This window comes from Schistocerca serialis, unplaced genomic scaffold (genome assembly GCF_023864345.2).
Source record: "Schistocerca serialis cubense isolate TAMUIC-IGC-003099 unplaced genomic scaffold, iqSchSeri2.2 HiC_scaffold_375, whole genome shotgun sequence".
Lineage (NCBI taxonomy): Eukaryota > Metazoa > Arthropoda > Insecta > Orthoptera > Acrididae > Schistocerca > Schistocerca serialis.
In genome coordinates, this window is record NW_026047949.1 from 17,193 (window position 1) to 33,272 (window position 16,080).

The 16,080-nt window shown below is 51.7% G+C and overlaps 7 non-coding genes across 7 annotated transcripts; all 7 read right to left on the bottom strand.

Moving 5' to 3' along the window:
• Positions 1-1,636: 1,636 nt before the first annotated feature.
• On the bottom strand, positions 1,637-1,799 carry LOC126446119 (U1 spliceosomal RNA). Its single transcript, XR_007583234.1, has one exon. It is a non-coding gene; the product is annotated as a U1 spliceosomal RNA (small nuclear RNA).
• Positions 1,800-3,956: 2,157 nt separating this feature from the next.
• LOC126446120 (U1 spliceosomal RNA) lies at positions 3,957-4,119 on the bottom strand. The gene has a single exon (XR_007583235.1). It is a non-coding gene; the product is annotated as a U1 spliceosomal RNA (small nuclear RNA).
• A 2,159-nt stretch (positions 4,120-6,278) lies between these two features.
• LOC126446121 (U1 spliceosomal RNA) lies at positions 6,279-6,441 on the bottom strand. Its single transcript, XR_007583236.1, has one exon. It is a non-coding gene; the product is annotated as a U1 spliceosomal RNA (small nuclear RNA).
• A 2,157-nt stretch (positions 6,442-8,598) lies between these two features.
• LOC126446122 (U1 spliceosomal RNA) lies at positions 8,599-8,761 on the bottom strand. The gene has a single exon (XR_007583237.1). It is a non-coding gene; the product is annotated as a U1 spliceosomal RNA (small nuclear RNA).
• A 2,157-nt stretch (positions 8,762-10,918) lies between these two features.
• LOC126446123 (U1 spliceosomal RNA) lies at positions 10,919-11,081 on the bottom strand. The gene has a single exon (XR_007583238.1). It is a non-coding gene; the product is annotated as a U1 spliceosomal RNA (small nuclear RNA).
• A 2,158-nt stretch (positions 11,082-13,239) lies between these two features.
• Positions 13,240-13,402, bottom strand: LOC126446124 (U1 spliceosomal RNA). Its single transcript, XR_007583239.1, has one exon. It is a non-coding gene; the product is annotated as a U1 spliceosomal RNA (small nuclear RNA).
• Positions 13,403-15,559: 2,157 nt separating this feature from the next.
• Positions 15,560-15,724, bottom strand: LOC126446115 (U1 spliceosomal RNA). Its single transcript, XR_007583231.1, has one exon. It is a non-coding gene; the product is annotated as a U1 spliceosomal RNA (small nuclear RNA).
• Positions 15,725-16,080: the final 356 nt, after the last annotated feature.

Sequence of the window (16,080 nt, forward strand, 5' to 3'; positions counted from 1 at the left end):
AGCTGGATGCACTCGTGAGTGTTGTGCGCGACGAACAAACAGGACGTCAGTGAACTCCAAGAACGAACATCAGCCAGCACGTTCGACATTCGACGCCGAGTAACAGAAGACACTTAAAAGGTAACACTTCTTTTTGCTTCTCCTTCCGAGTAGGACGTGGAAAGCTCGATCGAATATTTGTGCAAATTTTCATTCGGAATATGGAGACATATTTTCTTCGCGCATAAGAGAGAAAAATAAAGTCTCATCCATGACAACATTTCAGCTGTGTCGGGTTGATTTCGAAGATGCAGATTAATTGTGCGGTATTTGGTAAACGATTGATACCTTGTAGCAATCTTGGCTTAGACGTGGATTAGGTAAAGATAAAACTAAATTGCTTTTTGTTTGTAAACACAACACGTCAGGTGTGTAACAAAGCGATGGGAAACAAGGAAGTCTCTTTTCTGTGAATGTAGTGATGCAACAACGAATTCACTGAGGGCTACCCGTTTCTGCAATTAGTAATTTATTGAAACTGCCGCTATTACGCGTCTGTCAATGTAGAACTGTGTGTGTTACAGAAGGCACTGTTCGGATATTTTGTCAGTGAGTAGGGAGAAATTGTGTTTTTAATTACACTTGTTACAGATGTTATTTCCATTCCATTCGAAACCTATCTGTTCTCACTCCAAGGGCGCCCATACGACAGACAGTTTGTACAGGGGGTGGGGGACGGCTGAATCTGGAGGTATGGTGTACTTTTAATATTTTGGAAGACGAATAGCGAGCTTGTAAAGAGGCCATAAACAGATTTGAAGTTCCGAACCTGGTAAAGACGTGTGTAATACAGACCTTTTGACTCGATTTCTTGCAAGAAAAACACCTGATAACATTGCGTTTTCTACTTTCCCTGGGAGCCCCGAGTACAGGCGAAACACAACACCTGCGACGACAAGACATTCCTTACAGAAAGTAAACGCTCACTGTCGTGGCCTAATAAACAGCCTACAGCGGTTCTCGTCCCATCACCGAATTTGAGCAACGCTGGCCCTCGTTGTCAGTGTGGCCGCCTGGGAGCACAAGTGGCTGTTGCCTAGAATTTCTCTTCCCCGTTTTCGGTACAGTTGGCCACGTCATTTCACATCCCCGCAAGCTCCTCAAGTGCCGCAAGTCTGCAAGTCTCGGGACGCTACGCTAGACGCTTGCTGCCGGCCCCCTCATGTACCTGGCCACAGACGACAAAGCGTTCGGCTGGGCGACGCCTCGTGTACGCCGGCTCGCGCCACCGCGGTCGCCGCGCGTGCAGGGAATGCCGCGCCGTCCAATTGCGTTTGGCGCGCATTCCCCTGATGGACAGAGAAAGCCAAAAGTCGCCGTTCGGCCATTAATGTGGATGTCGTACCAGAGTTAGACCGCTTGTGCCATCTCGCGGCTGCCGCTGCTACTACTGGTGCGCGTCCCCCGCGCTTATCGAACAGACAGTGTGCTCTGGCTCTGGGTTTGACGCCAGGTCGACGCAGACGTGTGGTACGCGCGTAGCGCGAGTGCTGCTGCGTTTGGCAGTCCCTTGCGGAACACGTTGCTGGCCGAGTGCTCAGACGCACTAGTTACCGACTGCTACCACAGAATACTGCGTTTGCAATTGAAATAGACACCGGGACAGCGCGAACGCAAGTCCCGACTACCAAAAATTATGCGCCCGAGTTACTCACATTTGGAGTAATCGCGGGGGTCAGCTCGACCGAAGTGCAATGGAAGGGCCTCACCCCGGAGGAACCGCCTTCATGATCACGGTATCCCCTACGCCAGGTAAGTATGCATTCGTCGCGCCACAGGCGAGAATTTGTAGTGCCTCGCGCTATCGAGATGTAACGAGAGCTCCTGACGTTTCCGCAATCGGCGAACAGAATGGTGGCCGTCCATGTACCTGTCTCCTTACAAGAGAGCTATTGGCTGTCGAGTTAGATGGCAGACAGTCGCAACAACGCTCCTCTGCCGAGAAAAACGATGCATTTTGTGCGAGCAGCACCATACGGCTCGCGGCGCCGGCCGCTGCTGGGGTTAATTTACCGTTCCCTCCGGAAGATGGCGGGCCAAGTCCGGGTTGCCGCCTCCGGGCCCTCCTCTCCGTCTCCAACGAGCCCTCTTCCTCGGCTGTTGAAACCGCGAATGCGATCTGCGGAATGAGTGCTTTTTGCAGCCACAATGCAAGCCACACTTTACTTTCGCTCCTTCCAGGAGAGCCCTTAGTGCTAGCAAATACGGCAGCATTGTCACGCGCGGTCGACTGTCGCCGAGCAACTGAAGGACCACAGCTCAGACTGTCAGATGTTCTAAGAGAGCTGGATGCACTCGTGAGTGTTGTGCGCGACGAACAAACAGGACGTCAGTGAACTCCAAGAACGAACATCAGCCAGCACGTTCGACATTCGACGCCGAGTAACAGAAGACACTTAAAAGGTAACACTTCTTTTTGCTTCTCCTTCCGAGTAGGACGTGGAAAGCTCGATCGAATATTTGTGCAAATTTTCATTCGGAATATGGACATATTTTCTTCGCGCATAAGAGAGAAAAATAAAGTCTCATCCATGACAACATTTCAGCTGTGTCGGGTTGATTTCGAAGATGCAGATTAATTGTGCGGTATTTGGTAAACGATTGATACCTTGTAGCAATCTTGGCTTAGACGTGGATTAGGTAAAGATAAAACTAAATTGCTTTTTGTTTGTAAACACAACACGTCAGGTGTGTAACAAAGCGATGGGAAACAAGGAAGTCTCTTTTCTGTGAATGTAGTGATGCAACAACGAATTCACTGAGGGCTACCCGTTTCTGCAATTAGTAATTTATTGAAACTGCCGCTATTACGCGTCTGTCAATGTAGAACTGTGTGTGTTACAGAAGGCACTGTTCGGATATTTTGTCAGTGAGTAGGGAGAAATTGTGTTTTTAATTACACTTGTTACAGATGTTATTTCCATTCCATTCGAAACCTATCTGTTCTCACTCCAAGGGCGCCCATACGACAGACAGTTTGTACAGGGGGTGGGGGACGGCTGAATCTGGAGGTATGGTGTACTTTTAATATTTTGGAAGACGAATAGCGAGCTTGTAAAGAGGCCATAAACAGATTTGAAGTTCCGAACCTGGTAAAGACGTGTGTAATACAGACCTTTTGACTCGATTTCTTGCAAGAAAAACACCTGATAACATTGCGTTTTCTACTTTCCCTGGGAGCCCCGAGTACAGGCGAAACACAACACCTGCGACGACAAGACATTCCTTACAGAAAGTAAACGCTCACTGTCGTGGCCTAATAAACAGCCTACAGCGGTTCTCGTCCCATCACCGAATTTGAGCAACGCTGGCCCTCGTTGTCAGTGTGGCCGCCTGGGAGCACAAGTGGCTGTTGCCTAGAATTTCTCTTCCCCGTTTTCGGTACAGTTGGCCACGTCATTTCACATCCCCGCAAGCTCCTCAAGTGCCGCAAGTCTGCAAGTCTCGGGACGCTACGCTAGACGCTTGCTGCCGGCCCCCTCATGTACCTGGCCACAGACGACAAAGCGTTCGGCTGGGCGACGCCTCGTGTACGCCGGCTCGCGCCACCGCGGTCGCCGCGCGTGCAGGGAATGCCGCGCCGTCCAATTGCGTTTGGCGCGCATTCCCCTGATGGACAGAGAAAGCCAAAAGTCGCCGTTCGGCCATTAATGTGGATGTCGTACCAGAGTTAGACCGCTTGTGCCATCTCGCGGCTGCCGCTGCTACTACTGGTGCGCGTCCCCCGCGCTTATCGAACAGACAGTGTGCTCTGGCTCTGGGTTTGACGCCAGGTCGACGCAGACGTGTGGTACGCGCGTAGCGCGAGTGCTGCTGCGTTTGGCAGTCCCTTGCGGAACACGTTGCTGGCCGAGTGCTCAGACGCACTAGTTACCGACTGCTACCACAGAATACTGCGTTTGCAATTGAAATAGACACCGGGACAGCGCGAACGCAAGTCCCGACTACCAAAAATTATGCGCCCGAGTTACTCACATTTGGAGTAATCGCGGGGGTCAGCTCGACCGAAGTGCAATGGAAGGGCCTCACCCCGGAGGAACCGCCTTCATGATCACGGTATCCCCTACGCCAGGTAAGTATGCATTCGTCGCGCCACAGGCGAGAATTTGTAGTGCCTCGCGCTATCGAGATGTAACGAGAGCTCCTGACGTTTCCGCAATCGGCGAACAGAATGGTGGCCGTCCATGTACCTGTCTCCTTACAAGAGAGCTATTGGCTGTCGAGTTAGATGGCAGACAGTCGCAACAACGCTCCTCTGCCGAGAAAAACGATGCATTTTGTGCGAGCAGCACCATACGGCTCGCGGCGCCGGCCGCTGCTGGGGTTAATTTACCGTTCCCTCCGGAAGATGGCGGGCCAAGTCCGGGTTGCCGCCTCCGGGCCCTCCTCTCCGTCTCCAACGAGCCCTCTTCCTCGGCTGTTGAAACCGCGAATGCGATCTGCGGAATGAGTGCTTTTTGCAGCCACAATGCAAGCCACACTTTACTTTCGCTCCTTCCAGGAGAGCCCTTAGTGCTAGCAAATACGGCAGCATTGTCACGCGCGGTCGACTGTCGCCGAGCAACTGAAGGACCACAGCTCAGACTGTCAGATGTTCTAAGAGAGCTGGATGCACTCGTGAGTGTTGTGCGCGACGAACAAACAGGACGTCAGTGAACTCCAAGAACGAACATCAGCCAGCACGTTCGACATTCGACGCCGAGTAACAGAAGACACTTAAAAGGTAACACTTCTTTTTGCTTCTCCTTCCGAGTAGGACGTGGAAAGCTCGATCGAATATTTGTGCAAATTTTCATTCGGAATATGGACATATTTTCTTCGCGCATAAGAGAGAAAAATAAAGTCTCATCCATGACAACATTTCAGCTGTGTCGGGTTGATTTCGAAGATGCAGATTAATTGTGCGGTATTTGGTAAACGATTGATACCTTGTAGCAATCTTGGCTTAGACGTGGATTAGGTAAAGATAAAACTAAATTGCTTTTTGTTTGTAAACACAACACGTCAGGTGTGTAACAAAGCGATGGGAAACAAGGAAGTCTCTTTTCTGTGAATGTAGTGATGCAACAACGAATTCACTGAGGGCTACCCGTTTCTGCAATTAGTAATTTATTGAAACTGCCGCTATTACGCGTCTGTCAATGTAGAACTGTGTGTGTGTTACAGAAGGCACTGTTCGGATATTTTGTCAGTGAGTAGGGAGAAATTGTGTTTTTAATTACACTTGTTACAGATGTTATTTCCATTCCATTCGAAACCTATCTGTTCTCACTCCAAGGGCGCCCATACGACAGACAGTTTGTACAGGGGGTGGGGGACGGCTGAATCTGGAGGTATGGTGTACTTTTAATATTTTGGAAGACGAATAGCGAGCTTGTAAAGAGGCCATAAACAGATTTGAAGTTCCGAACCTGGTAAAGACGTGTGTAATACAGACCTTTTGACTCGATTTCTTGCAAGAAAAACACCTGATAACATTGCGTTTTCTACTTTCCCTGGGAGCCCCGAGTACAGGCGAAACACAACACCTGCGACGACAAGACATTCCTTACAGAAAGTAAACGCTCACTGTCGTGGCCTAATAAACAGCCTACAGCGGTTCTCGTCCCATCACCGAATTTGAGCAACGCTGGCCCTCGTTGTCAGTGTGGCCGCCTGGGAGCACAAGTGGCTGTTGCCTAGAATTTCTCTTCCCCGTTTTCGGTACAGTTGGCCACGTCATTTCACATCCCCGCAAGCTCCTCAAGTGCCGCAAGTCTGCAAGTCTCGGGACGCTACGCTAGACGCTTGCTGCCGGCCCCCTCATGTACCTGGCCACAGACGACAAAGCGTTCGGCTGGGCGACGCCTCGTGTACGCCGGCTCGCGCCACCGCGGTCGCCGCGCGTGCAGGGAATGCCGCGCCGTCCAATTGCGTTTGGCGCGCATTCCCCTGATGGACAGAGAAAGCCAAAAGTCGCCGTTCGGCCATTAATGTGGATGTCGTACCAGAGTTAGACCGCTTGTGCCATCTCGCGGCTGCCGCTGCTACTACTGGTGCGCGTCCCCCGCGCTTATCGAACAGACAGTGTGCTCTGGCTCTGGGTTTGACGCCAGGTCGACGCAGACGTGTGGTACGCGCGTAGCGCGAGTGCTGCTGCGTTTGGCAGTCCCTTGCGGAACACGTTGCTGGCCGAGTGCTCAGACGCACTAGTTACCGACTGCTACCACAGAATACTGCGTTTGCAATTGAAATAGACACCGGGACAGCGCGAACGCAAGTCCCGACTACCAAAAATTATGCGCCCGAGTTACTCACATTTGGAGTAATCGCGGGGGTCAGCTCGACCGAAGTGCAATGGAAGGGCCTCACCCCGGAGGAACCGCCTTCATGATCACGGTATCCCCTACGCCAGGTAAGTATGCATTCGTCGCGCCACAGGCGAGAATTTGTAGTGCCTCGCGCTATCGAGATGTAACGAGAGCTCCTGACGTTTCCGCAATCGGCGAACAGAATGGTGGCCGTCCATGTACCTGTCTCCTTACAAGAGAGCTATTGGCTGTCGAGTTAGATGGCAGACAGTCGCAACAACGCTCCTCTGCCGAGAAAAACGATGCATTTTGTGCGAGCAGCACCATACGGCTCGCGGCGCCGGCCGCTGCTGGGGTTAATTTACCGTTCCCTCCGGAAGATGGCGGGCCAAGTCCGGGTTGCCGCCTCCGGGCCCTCCTCTCCGTCTCCAACGAGCCCTCTTCCTCGGCTGTTGAAACCGCGAATGCGATCTGCGGAATGAGTGCTTTTTGCAGCCACAATGCAAGCCACACTTTACTTTCGCTCCTTCCAGGAGAGCCCTTAGTGCTAGCAAATACGGCAGCATTGTCACGCGCGGTCGACTGTCGCCGAGCAACTGAAGGACCACAGCTCAGACTGTCAGATGTTCTAAGAGAGCTGGATGCACTCGTGAGTGTTGTGCGCGACGAACAAACAGGACGTCAGTGAACTCCAAGAACGAACATCAGCCAGCACGTTCGACATTCGACGCCGAGTAACAGAAGACACTTAAAAGGTAACACTTCTTTTTGCTTCTCCTTCCGAGTAGGACGTGGAAAGCTCGATCGAATATTTGTGCAAATTTTCATTCGGAATATGGACATATTTTCTTCGCGCATAAGAGAGAAAAATAAAGTCTCATCCATGACAACATTTCAGCTGTGTCGGGTTGATTTCGAAGATGCAGATTAATTGTGCGGTATTTGGTAAACGATTGATACCTTGTAGCAATCTTGGCTTAGACGTGGATTAGGTAAAGATAAAACTAAATTGCTTTTTGTTTGTAAACACAACACGTCAGGTGTGTAACAAAGCGATGGGAAACAAGGAAGTCTCTTTTCTGTGAATGTAGTGATGCAACAACGAATTCACTGAGGGCTACCCGTTTCTGCAATTAGTAATTTATTGAAACTGCCGCTATTACGCGTCTGTCAATGTAGAACTGTGTGTGTTACAGAAGGCACTGTTCGGATATTTTGTCAGTGAGTAGGGAGAAATTGTGTTTTTAATTACACTTGTTACAGATGTTATTTCCATTCCATTCGAAACCTATCTGTTCTCACTCCAAGGGCGCCCATACGACAGACAGTTTGTACAGGGGGTGGGGGACGGCTGAATCTGGAGGTATGGTGTACTTTTAATATTTTGGAAGACGAATAGCGAGCTTGTAAAGAGGCCATAAACAGATTTGAAGTTCCGAACCTGGTAAAGACGTGTGTAATACAGACCTTTTGACTCGATTTCTTGCAAGAAAAACACCTGATAACATTGCGTTTTCTACTTTCCCTGGGAGCCCCGAGTACAGGCGAAACACAACACCTGCGACGACAAGACATTCCTTACAGAAAGTAAACGCTCACTGTCGTGGCCTAATAAACAGCCTACAGCGGTTCTCGTCCCATCACCGAATTTGAGCAACGCTGGCCCTCGTTGTCAGTGTGGCCGCCTGGGAGCACAAGTGGCTGTTGCCTAGAATTTCTCTTCCCCGTTTTCGGTACAGTTGGCCACGTCATTTCACATCCCCGCAAGCTCCTCAAGTGCCGCAAGTCTGCAAGTCTCGGGACGCTACGCTAGACGCTTGCTGCCGGCCCCCTCATGTACCTGGCCACAGACGACAAAGCGTTCGGCTGGGCGACGCCTCGTGTACGCCGGCTCGCGCCACCGCGGTCGCCGCGCGTGCAGGGAATGCCGCGCCGTCCAATTGCGTTTGGCGCGCATTCCCCTGATGGACAGAGAAAGCCAAAAGTCGCCGTTCGGCCATTAATGTGGATGTCGTACCAGAGTTAGACCGCTTGTGCCATCTCGCGGCTGCCGCTGCTACTACTGGTGCGCGTCCCCCGCGCTTATCGAACAGACAGTGTGCTCTGGCTCTGGGTTTGACGCCAGGTCGACGCAGACGTGTGGTACGCGCGTAGCGCGAGTGCTGCTGCGTTTGGCAGTCCCTTGCGGAACACGTTGCTGGCCGAGTGCTCAGACGCACTAGTTACCGACTGCTACCACAGAATACTGCGTTTGCAATTGAAATAGACACCGGGACAGCGCGAACGCAAGTCCCGACTACCAAAAATTATGCGCCCGAGTTACTCACATTTGGAGTAATCGCGGGGGTCAGCTCGACCGAAGTGCAATGGAAGGGCCTCACCCCGGAGGAACCGCCTTCATGATCACGGTATCCCCTACGCCAGGTAAGTATGCATTCGTCGCGCCACAGGCGAGAATTTGTAGTGCCTCGCGCTATCGAGATGTAACGAGAGCTCCTGACGTTTCCGCAATCGGCGAACAGAATGGTGGCCGTCCATGTACCTGTCTCCTTACAAGAGAGCTATTGGCTGTCGAGTTAGATGGCAGACAGTCGCAACAACGCTCCTCTGCCGAGAAAAACGATGCATTTTGTGCGAGCAGCACCATACGGCTCGCGGCGCCGGCCGCTGCTGGGGTTAATTTACCGTTCCCTCCGGAAGATGGCGGGCCAAGTCCGGGTTGCCGCCTCCGGGCCCTCCTCTCCGTCTCCAACGAGCCCTCTTCCTCGGCTGTTGAAACCGCGAATGCGATCTGCGGAATGAGTGCTTTTTGCAGCCACAATGCAAGCCACACTTTACTTTCGCTCCTTCCAGGAGAGCCCTTAGTGCTAGCAAATACGGCAGCATTGTCACGCGCGGTCGACTGTCGCCGAGCAACTGAAGGACCACAGCTCAGACTGTCAGATGTTCTAAGAGAGCTGGATGCACTCGTGAGTGTTGTGCGCGACGAACAAACAGGACGTCAGTGAACTCCAAGAACGAACATCAGCCAGCACGTTCGACATTCGACGCCGAGTAACAGAAGACACTTAAAAGGTAACACTTCTTTTTGCTTCTCCTTCCGAGTAGGACGTGGAAAGCTCGATCGAATATTTGTGCAAATTTTCATTCGGAATATGGACATATTTTCTTCGCGCATAAGAGAGAAAAATAAAGTCTCATCCATGACAACATTTCAGCTGTGTCGGGTTGATTTCGAAGATGCAGATTAATTGTGCGGTATTTGGTAAACGATTGATACCTTGTAGCAATCTTGGCTTAGACGTGGATTAGGTAAAGATAAAACTAAATTGCTTTTTGTTTGTAAACACAACACGTCAGGTGTGTAACAAAGCGATGGGAAACAAGGAAGTCTCTTTTCTGTGAATGTAGTGATGCAACAACGAATTCACTGAGGGCTACCCGTTTCTGCAATTAGTAATTTATTGAAACTGCCGCTATTACGCGTCTGTCAATGTAGAACTGTGTGTGTTACAGAAGGCACTGTTCGGATATTTTGTCAGTGAGTAGGGAGAAATTGTGTTTTTAATTACACTTGTTACAGATGTTATTTCCATTCCATTCGAAACCTATCTGTTCTCACTCCAAGGGCGCCCATACGACAGACAGTTTGTACAGGGGGTGGGGGACGGCTGAATCTGGAGGTATGGTGTACTTTTAATATTTTGGAAGACGAATAGCGAGCTTGTAAAGAGGCCATAAACAGATTTGAAGTTCCGAACCTGGTAAAGACGTGTGTAATACAGACCTTTTGACTCGATTTCTTGCAAGAAAAACACCTGATAACATTGCGTTTTCTACTTTCCCTGGGAGCCCCGAGTACAGGCGAAACACAACACCTGCGACGACAAGACATTCCTTACAGAAAGTAAACGCTCACTGTCGTGGCCTAATAAACAGCCTACAGCGGTTCTCGTCCCATCACCGAATTTGAGCAACGCTGGCCCTCGTTGTCAGTGTGGCCGCCTGGGAGCACAAGTGGCTGTTGCCTAGAATTTCTCTTCCCCGTTTTCGGTACAGTTGGCCACGTCATTTCACATCCCCGCAAGCTCCTCAAGTGCCGCAAGTCTGCAAGTCTCGGGACGCTACGCTAGACGCTTGCTGCCGGCCCCCTCATGTACCTGGCCACAGACGACAAAGCGTTCGGCTGGGCGACGCCTCGTGTACGCCGGCTCGCGCCACCGCGGTCGCCGCGCGTGCAGGGAATGCCGCGCCGTCCAATTGCGTTTGGCGCGCATTCCCCTGATGGACAGAGAAAGCCAAAAGTCGCCGTTCGGCCATTAATGTGGATGTCGTACCAGAGTTAGACCGCTTGTGCCATCTCGCGGCTGCCGCTGCTACTACTGGTGCGCGTCCCCCGCGCTTATCGAACAGACAGTGTGCTCTGGCTCTGGGTTTGACGCCAGGTCGACGCAGACGTGTGGTACGCGCGTAGCGCGAGTGCTGCTGCGTTTGGCAGTCCCTTGCGGAACACGTTGCTGGCCGAGTGCTCAGACGCACTAGTTACCGACTGCTACCACAGAATACTGCGTTTGCAATTGAAATAGACACCGGGACAGCGCGAACGCAAGTCCCGACTACCAAAAATTATGCGCCCGAGTTACTCACATTTGGAGTAATCGCGGGGGTCAGCTCGACCGAAGTGCAATGGAAGGGCCTCACCCCGGAGGAACCGCCTTCATGATCACGGTATCCCCTACGCCAGGTAAGTATGCATTCGTCGCGCCACAGGCGAGAATTTGTAGTGCCTCGCGCTATCGAGATGTAACGAGAGCTCCTGACGTTTCCGCAATCGGCGAACAGAATGGTGGCCGTCCATGTACCTGTCTCCTTACAAGAGAGCTATTGGCTGTCGAGTTAGATGGCAGACAGTCGCAACAACGCTCCTCTGCCGAGAAAAACGATGCATTTTGTGCGAGCAGCACCATACGGCTCGCGGCGCCGGCCGCTGCTGGGGTTAATTTACCGTTCCCTCCGGAAGATGGCGGGCCAAGTCCGGGTTGCCGCCTCCGGGCCCTCCTCTCCGTCTCCAACGAGCCCTCTTCCTCGGCTGTTGAAACCGCGAATGCGATCTGCGGAATGAGTGCTTTTTGCAGCCACAATGCAAGCCACACTTTACTTTCGCTCCTTCCAGGAGAGCCCTTAGTGCTAGCAAATACGGCAGCATTGTCACGCGCGGTCGACTGTCGCCGAGCAACTGAAGGACCACAGCTCAGACTGTCAGATGTTCTAAGAGAGCTGGATGCACTCGTGAGTGTTGTGCGCGACGAACAAACAGGACGTCAGTGAACTCCAAGAACGAACATCAGCCAGCACGTTCGACATTCGACGCCGAGTAACAGAAGACACTTAAAAGGTAACACTTCTTTTTGCTTCTCCTTCCGAGTAGGACGTGGAAAGCTCGATCGAATATTTGTGCAAATTTTCATTCGGAATATGGACATATTTTCTTCGCGCATAAGAGAGAAAAATAAAGTCTCATCCATGACAACATTTCAGCTGTGTCGGGTTGATTTCGAAGATGCAGATTAATTGTGCGGTATTTGGTAAACGATTGATACCTTGTAGCAATCTTGGCTTAGACGTGGATTAGGTAAAGATAAAACTAAATTGCTTTTTGTTTGTAAACACAACACGTCAGGTGTGTAACAAAGCGATGGGAAACAAGGAAGTCTCTTTTCTGTGAATGTAGTGATGCAACAACGAATTCACTGAGGGCTACCCGTTTCTGCAATTAGTAATTTATTGAAACTGCCGCTATTACGCGTCTGTCAATGTAGAACTGTGTGTGTTACAGAAGGCACTGTTCGGATATTTTGTCAGTGAGTAGGGAGAAATTGTGTTTTTAATTACACTTGTTACAGATGTTATTTCCATTCCATTCGAAACCTATCTGTTCTCACTCCAAGGGCGCCCATACGACAGACAGTTTGTACAGGGGGTGGGGGACGGCTGAATCTGGAGGTATGGTGTACTTTTAATATTTTGGAAGACGAATAGCGAGCTTGTAAAGAGGCCATAAACAGATTTGAAGTTCCGAACCTGGTAAAGACGTGTGTAATACAGACCTTTTGACTCGATTTCTTGCAAGAAAAACACCTGATAACATTGCGTTTTCTACTTTCCCTGGGAGCCCCGAGTACAGGCGAAACACAACACCTGCGACGACAAGACATTCCTTACAGAAAGTAAACGCTCACTGTCGTGGCCTAATAAACAGCCTACAGCGGTTCTCGTCCCATCACCGAATTTGAGCAACGCTGGCCCTCGTTGTCAGTGTGGCCGCCTGGGAGCACAAGTGGCTGTTGCCTAGAATTTCTCTTCCCCGTTTTCGGTACAGTTGGCCACGTCATTTCACATCCCCGCAAGCTCCTCAAGTGCCGCAAGTCTGCAAGTCTCGGGACGCTACGCTAGACGCTTGCTGCCGGCCCCCTCATGTACCTGGCCACAGACGACAAAGCGTTCGGCTGGGCGACGCCTCGTGTACGCCGGCTCGCGCCACCGCGGTCGCCGCGCGTGCAGGGAATGCCGCGCCGTCCAATTGCGTTTGGCGCGCATTCCCCTGATGGACAGAGAAAGCCAAAAGTCGCCGTTCGGCCATTAATGTGGATGTCGTACCAGAGTTAGACCGCTTGTGCCATCTCGCGGCTGCCGCTGCTACTACTGGTGCGCGTCCCCCCGCGCTTATCGAACAGACAGTGTGCTCTGGCTCTGGGTTTGACGCCAGGTCGACGCAGACGTGTGGTACGCGCGTAGCGCGAGTGCTGCTGCGTTTGGCAGTCCCTTGCGGAACACGTTGCTGGCCGAGTGCTCAGACGCACTAGTTACCGACTGCTACCACAGAATACTGCGTTTGCAATTGAAATAGACACCGGGACAGCGCGAACGCAAGTCCCGACTACCAAAAATTATGCGCCCGAGTTACTCACATTTGGAGTAATCGCGGGGGTCAGCTCGACCGAAGTGCAATGGAAGGGCCTCACCCCGGAGGAACCGCCTTCATGATCACGGTATCCCCTACGCCAGGTAAGTATGCATTCGTCGCGCCACAGGCGAGAATTTGTAGTGCCTCGCGCTATCGAGATGTAACGAGAGCTCCTGACGTTTCCGCAATCGGCGAACAGAATGGTGGCCGTCCATGTACCTGTCTCCTTACAAGAGAGCTATTGGCTGTCGAGTTAGATGGCAGACAGTCGCAACAACGCTCCTCTGCCGAGAAAAACGATGCATTTTGTGCGAGCAGCACCATACGGCTCGCGGCGCCGGCCGCTGCTGGGGTTAATTTACCGTTCCCTCCGGAAGATGGCGGGCCAAGTCCGGGTTGCCGCCTCCGGGCCCTCCTCTCCGTCTCCAACGAGCCCTCTTCCTCGGCTGTTGAAACCGCGAATGCGATCTGCGGAATGAGTGCTTTTTGCAGCCACAATGCAAGCCACACTTTACTTTCGCTCCTTCCAGGAGAGCCCTTAGTGCTAGCAAATACGGCAGCATTGTCACGCGCGGTCGACTGTCGCCGAGCAACTGAAGGACCACAGCTCAGACTGTCAGATGTTCTAAGAGAGCTGGATGCACTCGTGAGTGTTGTGCGCGACGAACAAACAGGACGTCAGTGAACTCCAAGAACGAACATCAGCCAGCACGTTCGACATTCGACGCCGAGTAACAGAAGACACTTAAAAGGTAACACTTCTTTTTGCTTCTCCTTCCGAGTAGGACGTGGAAAGCTCGATCGAATATTTGTGCAAATTTTCATTCGGAATATGGACATATTTTCTTCGCGCATAAGAGAGAAAAATAAAGTCTCATCCATGACAACATTTCAGCTGTGTCGGGTTGATTTCGAAGATGCAGATTAATTGTGCGGTATTTGGTAAACGATTGATACCTTGTAGCAATCTTGGCTTAGACGTGGATAGGTAAAGATTAAAACTAAATTGCTTTTTGTTTGTAAACACAACACGTCAGGTGTGTAACAAAGCGATGGGAAACAAGGAAGTCTCTTTTCTGTGAATGTAGTGATTGCAACAACGAATTCACTGAGGGCTACCCGTTTCTGCAATTAGTAATTTATTGAAACTGCCGCTATTACGCGTCTGTCAATGTAGAACTGTGTGTGTTACAGAAGGCACTGTTCGGATATTTTGTCAGTGAGTAGGGAGAAATTGTGTTTTTAATTACACTTGTTACAGATGTTATTTCCATTCCATTCGAACCTATCTGTTCTCACTCCAAGGGCGCCCATACGACAGACAGTTTGTACAGGGGGTGGGGGACGGCTGAATCTGGAGGTATGGTGTACTTTTAATATTTTGGAAGACGAATAGCGAGCTTGTAAAGAGGCCATAAACAGATTTGAAGTTCCGAACCTGGTAAAGACGTGTGTAATACAGACCTTTTGACTCGATTTCTTGCAAGAAAAACACCTGATAACATTGCGTTTTCTACTTTCCCTGGGAGCCCCGAGTACAGGCGAAACACAACACCTGCGACGACAAGACATTCCTTACAGAAAGTAAACGCTCACTGTCGTGGCCTAATAAACAGCCTACAGCGGTTCTCGTCCCATCACCGAATTTGAGCAACGCTGGCCCTCGTTGTCAGTGTGGCCGCCTGGGAGCACAAGTGGCTGTTGCCTAGAATTTCTCTTCCCCGTTTTCGGTACAGTTGGCCACGTCATTTCACATCCCCCGCAAGCTCCTCAAGTGCCGCAAGTCTGCAAGTCTCGGGACGCTACGCTAGACGCTTGCTGCCGGCCCCCTCATGTACCTGGCCACAGACGACAAAGCGTTCGGCTGGGCGACGCCTCGTGTACGCCGGCTCGCGCCACCGCGGTCGCCGCGCGTGCAGGGAATGCCGCGCCGTCCAATTGCGTTTGGCGCGCATTCCCCTGATGGACAGAGAAAGCCAAAAGTCGCCGTTCGGCCATTAATGTGGATGTCGTACCAGAGTTAGACCGCTTGTGCCATCTCGCGGCTGCCGCTGCTACTACTGGTGCGCGTCCCCCGCGCTTATCGAACAGACAGTGTGCTCTGGCTCTGGGTTTGACGCCAGGTCGACGCAGACGTGTGGTACGCGCGTAGCGCGAGTGCTGCTGCGTTTGGCAGTCCCTTGCGGAACACGTTGCTGGCCGAGTGCTCAGACGCACTAGTTACCGACTGCTACCACAGAATACTGCGTTTGCAATTGAAATAGACACCGGGACAGCGCGAACGCAAGTCCCCGACTACCAAAAATTATGCGCCCGAGTTACTCACATTTGGAGTAATCGCGGGGGTCAGCTCGACCGAAGTGCAATGGAAGGGCCTCACCCCGGAGGAACCGCCTTCATGATCACGGTATCCCCTACGCCAGGTAAGTATGCATTCGTCGCGCCACAGGCGAGAATTTGTAGTGCCTCGCGCTATCGAGATGTAACGAGAGCTCCTGACGTTTCCGCAATCGGCGAACAGAATGGTGGCCGTCCATGTACCTGTCTCCTTACAAGAGAGCTATTGGCTGTCGAGTTAGATGGCAGACAGTCGCAACAACGCTCCTCTGCCGAGAAAAACGATGCATTTTGTGCGAGCAGCACCATACGGCTCGCGGCGCCGGCCGCTGCTGGGGTTAATTTACCGTTCCCTCCGGAAGATGGCGGGCCAAGTCCGGGTTGCCGCCTCCGGGCCCTCCTCTCCGTCTCCAACGAGCCCTCTTCCTCGGCTGTTGAAACCGCGAATGC